The sequence below is a fragment of the Trachypithecus francoisi genome, unplaced genomic scaffold, assembly GCF_009764315.1.
Source record: "Trachypithecus francoisi isolate TF-2019V2 unplaced genomic scaffold, Tfra_2.0 Lachesis_group11, whole genome shotgun sequence".
In the NCBI taxonomy this organism is placed as follows: Eukaryota; Metazoa; Chordata; class Mammalia; order Primates; family Cercopithecidae; genus Trachypithecus; species Trachypithecus francoisi.
In genome coordinates, this window is record NW_022681456.1 from 1,091,245 (window position 1) to 1,099,311 (window position 8,067).

The 8,067-nt window shown below is 46.2% G+C and overlaps 1 protein-coding gene across 1 annotated transcript in view; it reads right to left on the reverse strand.

The window, feature by feature from the left end:
- Positions 1–7,824, reverse strand: part of LOC117089160 (putative EP400-like protein) — a 35,161-nt gene extending 27,337 nt beyond the window's left edge. The window contains 1 exon segment of the mRNA XM_033220064.1: positions 7,713–7,824. The gene's annotated coding sequence lies outside the window, so the exon portion shown is untranslated.
- Positions 7,825–8,067: the final 243 nt, after the last annotated feature.

Below are 8,067 nucleotides of genomic sequence, written 5' to 3' on the forward strand. Positions count from 1 at the left end.
GGTGGCACACGCCTATAATCCCAGCTACTTGGGAGGCTGAGGCAGAATTGCTTGAACCCCTGGGAGGTGGAGGTTGTAGTGAACCGAGATCAGGCCACTGCACTCCAGCCTGAGTGACAGAGTGAGACTCTGGTCTCCAAAAAAAAAAAAAGGAAAAAGACAAAATAAAGATTTTTCCAAATGTACAAAACTGAAGAATTCACCACCAGCTGAGAAAATTAAATGTATGTTCGAGTGCTATTTCTTTGTGGCACCAGGGAACAAGCATTTTGCATTTCTTTTGTTTTTGTTTTTGTTTTTTTTTGAGACGGAGTCTTGCTGTGTGGCCCAGGCTGGAGTGCAGTGGCCGGATCTCAGCAACCCCATCTCTACTAAAAAAAAAAAAGGCCGGGCGCGGTGGCTCAAGCCTGTAATCCCAGCACTTTGGGAGGCTGAGACGGGTGGATCACGAGGTCAGGAGATCGAGACCATCCTGGCTAACACGGTGAAACCCCATCTCTACTAAAAAATACAAAAACTAGCCGGGCAAGGTGGCGGGCGCCTGTAGTCCCAGCTACTCGGGAGGCTGAGGCAGGAGAATGGCGTGAACCCGGGAGGCGGAGCTTGCAGTGAGCTGAGATCCGGCCACTGCACTCCAGTCCGGGCGACAGAGCGAGACTCCGCCTCAAAAAAAAAAAAAAATACAAAATTAGCTGGGCGTGGTGGCGCATACCTGTAATCCCAGCTACTCAGGAGGCTGAGGTGGGAGAATCGCTTGAACCCTTGAACCTGAGAGACGGAGGTTGCGGTGAGCCGAGATTGCGCCATCGCACTCCAGCCTGGGCAACAAGAGCAAAACTCCGTCTCAAAAAAAAAAAAAAGAATAAAATGAAGCAACATACCATGTTCCAGAATAAGATTTACTATCATAAAATGTCATGCCTTCAAAACTGAACACATATATGTAATGCAATTCTGAAGAGGATTACAATGAGTTTGGGTTTTGTTTTGCTTTAGAAATAAGAAAAAAATTAGCTTAAAGCTCACAAGAAATGATATATGTTTTTAAAGAGACAATGCTTTTTTGAAAAACATGAAAGAATACCGACCAAAGAAAAACAAAATAGTAGAATTCCTGATTTAGGAAAATAGTCATACTTATTCTAGAGCTTCTGTAATAAAAAAGCAATGTAGGTATATATAGCTATTGTGTAGCCATAAAAATTAAAAGTTTAAACTAAAAAAAAAGTAGCATGCTCTTGGCCTCCCAAAGTACTAGGATTGCAGGTGTGAGCCACCATGCCCAGCCTGAAATTATCTTTATTTGCAAATGATATAATTCTATGCCTACAAAATCTGAGATGAAAAGTTATAAGAATACTTTGAATTTGGTGAAGTGTCTGTAATCAAGATAAATATACAAAAACCAACAGGTTTTTATCGAAAAAAGAAAAAGAGAAAAGAAAAAGGAAAAAGATTCAAAAATGTATAGATACTTTAAATGAGATAAGAATGCTTTATTTAATAAATGGTAGTGGCATTGGGAGAAAAGATTTGCAAACCACACATTTAATAAGGAGCCAATATCCAAAATATATAAGGAACTGAAACCACTCAATAGCATGAAAACAACCTAATTTAAAAATGGGCAAAACACCTAAATAGACATATCTCAAAAGAAGATGTACAAATAGCCAACAAATACATGAAAAAAAGGCTCATCATCACTAACCATCAGGGAGATGCAAATCAAAACCACAATGAGATTATTACCTCACAACTGCTATGATGGCTATTACCAAAAAGACAAAAGATAGTTACGTGTTGGCGAGAAAGTGGAGAAAAGGGAACCTCTGTGCACTGGTGGTAAGAATGTAATTAGTACAGTCATTATGGAAAACAGTACGAAGCTTCCTCAAAAAAATAAAAATAGAATGAAGATACGATCTATCAATCCCACTTTTGGGTGCACAGCCAAAGGAAACAAAATCAGGATGTTGAATAGTTATGTGTACTCGCATGTTGATGGCAGCATTATTCACAGTAGCCTAGGTACCTACCATCAGATGAATGATTTTAAAAAGTGTGGTATATATACAACACAAAATAATAGTATACCACCATTAAAAAATAAGGAAATTCTGTCACTTGCAAGGACATGGATGAGCCTGGAGGACACTGTGCTAAGTAAAATAAGGCAGGCACAGAAAGATAAATACCACATGATCTCACTTATACATCGAATCTAAGAAGGTTGAACTCATAGAAACAGAGCGCAGAATAGCGGTTACTGGGGCCTGGGGGTGGGGGAACAAGAAAAGAAGGATATTGATCAAAGGTAACAATTTCAGTTAGATAGAAAGAATAAGCTTTAGTGGTCTATTGCAGAGGATGATAATTATAATAAATAACAATGCACTGTATATTTCAAAATTGCTGAAAGAGTAGATTTTAAATGTTTTCACCACATAAAAATGGTGTGTGAGGTGATGGGTTTGTTAATGAGCACAATTTCATCATTCTATGATATAAACACATTAAGACATCATGTTGTTTTTCATAAATATATAATACATACAATGATTATTTATCAATTAAAAATTAAGGCCAGGCATGGTGGCTCATGCCTGTAGTCCCAGCACTTTGGGAGGCCGAGGTGGGCAGATCCCTTGAGGCCAGGAGTTCGAGACCAGCCTGGGCAACAGGGAAAAACCCTGTCTCTACTAAAAATACAAAAATTCGCTGTGCACCTGTGGTCCCAGCTACTTAGGAGGCTGAGATGGGAGAATTGCTTGAGCCTGGGAGATCAAGGTTGCAGTGAGCCAAGATTGTGTCACTGCATTCCAGCTTGGGTAACAGAGTGAGACTCTCTCTCAAAAAACTTTCCTTTAAAATTGTTAATTAATTTTTTTTTTTTTTTTTTTTTTTGAGACGGAGTCTCGCTCTGTCACCCAGGCTGGAGTGCAGTGGCCGGATCTCAGCTCACTGCAAGCTCCGCCTCCCGGGTTTACGCCATTCTCCTGCCTCAGCCTCCCGAGTAGCTGGGACTACAGGCACCCGCCACCTCGCCCGGCTAGTTTTTTGTATTTTTTAGTAGAGACGGGGTTTCACAGTGTTAGCCAGGATGGTCTCGATCTCCTGACCTCGTGATCCGCCCGTCTCGGCCTCCCAAAGTGCTGGGATTACAGGCTTGAACCACTGCGCCCGGCCGTTAATTAAATTTAAAACAAAAAAAGAAATGGTAGTAGCATCTAGAGGGGAAAAGGTTGTCCCCTACCTCACACCATTTCAATCAGAATAAAGAACTAAATGTTATCCTGGAAGGAAGAGGAGGCAGAGAGGAAAGGAGGAGAACACCCCTACCTTATACCATTTCAATCAGAATAAAGAACTAAATGTTATCCTGGAAGGAAGGAAGAGGCAGGGAGGAAAGGAGGAAAACGCTTTATTGGAATAATATTTAGGGGACTATCTCTACAACTGCGAGGTGGTGAAACCTTCTTAAGAAGTAATGCAGGAAACCCAGATGCTGTAAAGGAAAAAATACATGACTACATAAAAGATGTTTTAAACAAGATCAAAAGATGAAAAATAATTAGCAGAAAAATACATGCAATATTTTATGACTTCAAAGGGTAAATATCCCTACTATACAAAGAGCTTGGCTGGGTGCAGTGGCTCACACCTGTAATCATAGCACTTTGGGAGGCCACGGCAGGCAAATCACTTGAGGTCAGGAGTTTGAGACCAACCTGGCCAATATGGTGAAATCCTGTCTCTATTAAAAAATACAAAAATTAGCCAGGTGTGGTGGCGCCTATCTGTAATCCCAGCTACTCTGGAGGCTGAGGCAGGAGAATCACTTGAACCCAGGAGGTGGAGGTTGCAATGAGCCGAGATCACGCCACTGCACTCCAGCCTGGGCGACAGAGCAAGACTCCGTCTCAAAAAAAAAAAAAAAAAAGAAAAAGAAAGAAAAGAAAGAGCTCCTATAAAATAGAAGAAAGAAAGAAAGAAGAAAGAAAGAAGAAAGAAGAAAGAAAGAAGAAAGAAGAAAGAAAGAAAGAAAGAAAGAAAGAAGAAAGAAAGAAAGAAGAAGAAAGAAAGAAAAAAGAAAAGAAAAGAAAAGAAAAGAAAAGAAAAGAAAAGAAAAGAAAAGAAAAGAGAAAAGGAAATATCTCCAGGAAATGGGGAAGAACACAATGGAAAACTTCCAGAAGAGGCACTGCCAATGGGCCACAGTCCATGAAGTGCGGGACATGGCCTCATCCGTTCAACAGGCAGTATGTCAGACTGGAGCAAAGCGTCCTCCCCTTCATGGCTTCAGGCATGTAGATTGCTATAACTTTCTGGGAATAGATCTCTCAGTAACTATTGAAACATAAATGTTAAATATGCATACCCTTTGACCCACTAACACCATTTACTTCCCATTCCTGAGAATCCAGCCTATAGAAATGAAAGAAAGTGTCAGGACCCGGCCGGGCGCGGTGGCTCAAGCCTGTAATCCCAGCACTTTGGGAGGTCGAGACGGGTGGATCACGAGGTCAGGAGATCGAGACCATCCTGGCTAACACGGTGAAACCCCATCTCTACTAAAAAATACGGAAAACTAGCCGGGCAAGGTGGCGGGCGCCTGTAGTCCCAGCTACTCGGGAGGCTGAGGCAGGAGAATGGCGTAAACCCAGAAGGCGGAGCTTGCAGTGAGCTGAGATCCGGCCACTGCACTCCAGCCTGGGCGACAGAGCGAAACTCCGTCTCAAAAAAAAAAAAAAGAAAGTGTCAGGACCCATGCATAGGAATGTGTCTCTCAGTACAAACTGTGGCAAAAAAAACAGACACGAAATGAAATCCATCAATGGGGAACTGTTGACTAAATATGCTGTATCCTCAGTACAGACTATTATGCAAATATAAAAATAATAAATTTTTATCTCCTGACATGAGCAGATGTTGAAGACATACTACCATATTACTAACTGAAAAAGAAAAAAAGGTGGAGGGTGTAATTACAGCATAAAAGGACTGAAAAGGACTTATTTTTCTGTATTGTTTGAATTCTTATGAGGGTACATTTTGTAACATTAAAAAGCAAATTAAAAATATAGCTCATTCCAAGGTACAAAAAGTTACTTTGGCAAATCAAAGTTTTTCAAAGTATCTTCAGACTCAAAGAAGTAAAAAAATAAGCTGGACACAAATACACACTATTTGTTCCTGTAGCAGCTGGAATGAAACCACAGTGAAAGAGCATTTGCTTTTTCTCCTTAGAAGGGCCTCAGCATCTGACTTCGGAGAGAGCCCATTCCTTTGCCATTTTTCCCCTACGTGGTGGTTGTCACTGAACTCTTAGGGGACCAAGAATCACTTTACAACATTCTGTTCTCCTATTCAAAATGGGTCATGCTCCCTATTTCTCAGAGTCATCACCCAAAATCATACATTTCAAAGCTTGTTCAAATGCTATGTGAATACCACCCAGCAAATGAGGGTTGCCATTATCCTCCAGGCGCTTGGTTACATGATCACCGACATTAAAGTCCTACCACTTAACCGTTTTGTAGTAGTTATGACCACTGTTACCCTAACAGTTACCAGATCAGATGACAAAGTATCCACGGCCAGGTGGGAAGATGTGGACCCAGCACGACCTAAAATCAGGGCCAAGAGACCTCTGCACCACACGCTGACTCTGTAAGGCCATCTCTCCTTGAGTGTTAGGTATTGTTCAAGGAGGGAGTTTCTACTTGGCTGTACTGTGACTGAACAGGAAGTACAGACTTTTATAAATAATACTTTTTTTTTTTGAGACAGAGTTTTGCTCTTGTTGCCCAGGCTGGAGTGCAATGACGTGATCTCGGCTCACCGCAACCTCGGCCTCCCGGGTTCAAGCGATTCTCCTGCTTCAATCTCCCAAGTAGCTGGGATTACAGGCAAGCACCACCACACCCAGCTATTTTTTTTTTTTTTTTGTATTTTTAGTAGAGATGGGTTTCTACATGTTGGTCAGGCTGGTCTCGAACTCCCGACCTCAGGTGATCTGCCTGCCTTGGCCTCTCAAAATGCAGGCGTGAGCCACCACACCCGGCATAAGTAATAATTTTTAAGAGTGTCTTAGTTTAGCAAAAACACGACAGGGACGTCAGTGAAATACCTTTGTGTTATAGCTGTCATTCTGTACACCTTGGACAACTCCATTCAACAAACAATTTAGTTAGTTTTGAAGTCTCAGTAACACAGCTGGAAAAGAAACTACTGTAGTCTCCCCTTATCCATGGTTTCAGTGACCCTCGGTGAACTGCAGTTCAAAAACACGTGCGTACAATACAGTAAGATATTTTAGGAGAGAGACCTCACTTTCACATGACTTTTATTACAGTATATTGTTACGATTGTTCTATTTTATTATTAGCTTTTATTAATCTCTTCCCGTGCCTAGTTTGTGAATTAAACTTTATCGTAGACATGGATGGATGCATAAGAAAACGGTATGTGTAGTGTTCACTACTATCCCCGATTTCAGGCATCCATTGGGGGTGCTGGACCATATCCCCTGAAGGCAAGTGGGGGGCACTACGTGGACTGAGAGGTACCTTCAGTGCTGCCGAGCTGTGGTAACAGCACTCACTGTGGTTCCCAGACAAGACTCTCTCTGGTCGTGAGCCCCCAACAGCCAGTGGTACTGCTGTCCAGTGCGACAGACGGAAACCAACGCCAACTAGCCTGCCTGGAGCGGTACAAATAAGCCTAAGACACAAACTTTCAGCCAGTTAACTGTAAGTAAACCAACTTTTTGGTAAGGAGGAAATATTCACCTAGCTCTTGGGCAAGATAAGTGTCTTTATTATAAAAAGTGTCAATTCGCAGTCTTTACTGTAAAGCTGGCGGTATTATGAGCTTCTTCCTTTCCACTAACACAAAACTCCCAGGACCGGAAGGCCCTTGTCAGGCGCAGGACCCGCGGAGGGGTCCGTGGTCATTTCGGGGGCTGTGGAGTCAACTTCACTGCTCACGGGCACCGCACCCTGAGCGCACTCGTCCTTCCTGGAGTGCAGACCAGGCCCGGACCTCAGGGATTGGGACGCCGAGGACAGGGGGCCAAGAGGGAGAGGCGGCATCAGCACCGCAGACAGCGGCGGCCTCCCGAGGCGGGAACCCGGCGGGCGGCAGTGACGGGGGTGGGCACCAGGGGACGGGGTGAAGGGTCATGGGGGGAAGGGGCGGTTACCGGGCCGGACGGTCACAGGGATCGTGTCACCGGGGAAGGGGCGGGAGGTGGGGGGTTTGGGTCATGGGATGGGGGGAAGCGGTCACCAGAAAACGGGGTGATGGGGGAGCGGGGGTGGGGGGAGGGAAGGCGGGAAAGGGGCAGTTAGCAGGTCGCGGGGAGAGGGGTCGCAGGGGGAGGGGTGGGCCCTCACGGGGGCACAGCCACTGAGGGAGGCGGGTCTTTCCGGGGGGGTCGTGTCACGGGGGAGGGTTGTGTCACGGGGGAGGGTTCACTGAGGGAGGCGTGGGCGTTCACGGGGGTCGTGTCACGGGGAGGGGGTCCCTGAGGGAGGCGTGGCCGTTCGCCCAGCCGGGGTCACCGGGTGATGGGACGGAGAGAGGGGAGCGCGCGGCCGGGGAGCCTCGAGGGTAACCGGCGGGTGTGGGCGGTCGGGGGCCGAGGGTAGGGCCAACCCCTCAGGCCCGCCACGGCCCCGGCAGCGGATACGCCGGCCGTCACTCACCGCGGCTGCCGGGCGACGCAGCCAAAGGCTCCCGGCGCGGATGAGCGCTGCGACAGCGGACTGGGCGGCGACGCCACTACAACCGACCAAACCGGCGGCCGACGCGGAGACAGTGCGCAGGTGCGGGAGCCGGCCCGGCACTGCGCAGGCGAGACTCGGGCCAATCAGCGCCCAGAGGACCCGGAGGGGGCGGGGCGGGGAGGGCCAAGCCTCGGTCCGCGCCGGCGCGCGCCTCTGGCTCCGCCCGGAGCTAGTTCGTTCCTTCATTCGCACCCACTGGACACTGAGTTGTATTTGCCCGCCCGCCCGCCGGACACCTGCTGAGCGCCGCTCACACTGACAAGCACAGCTAGCG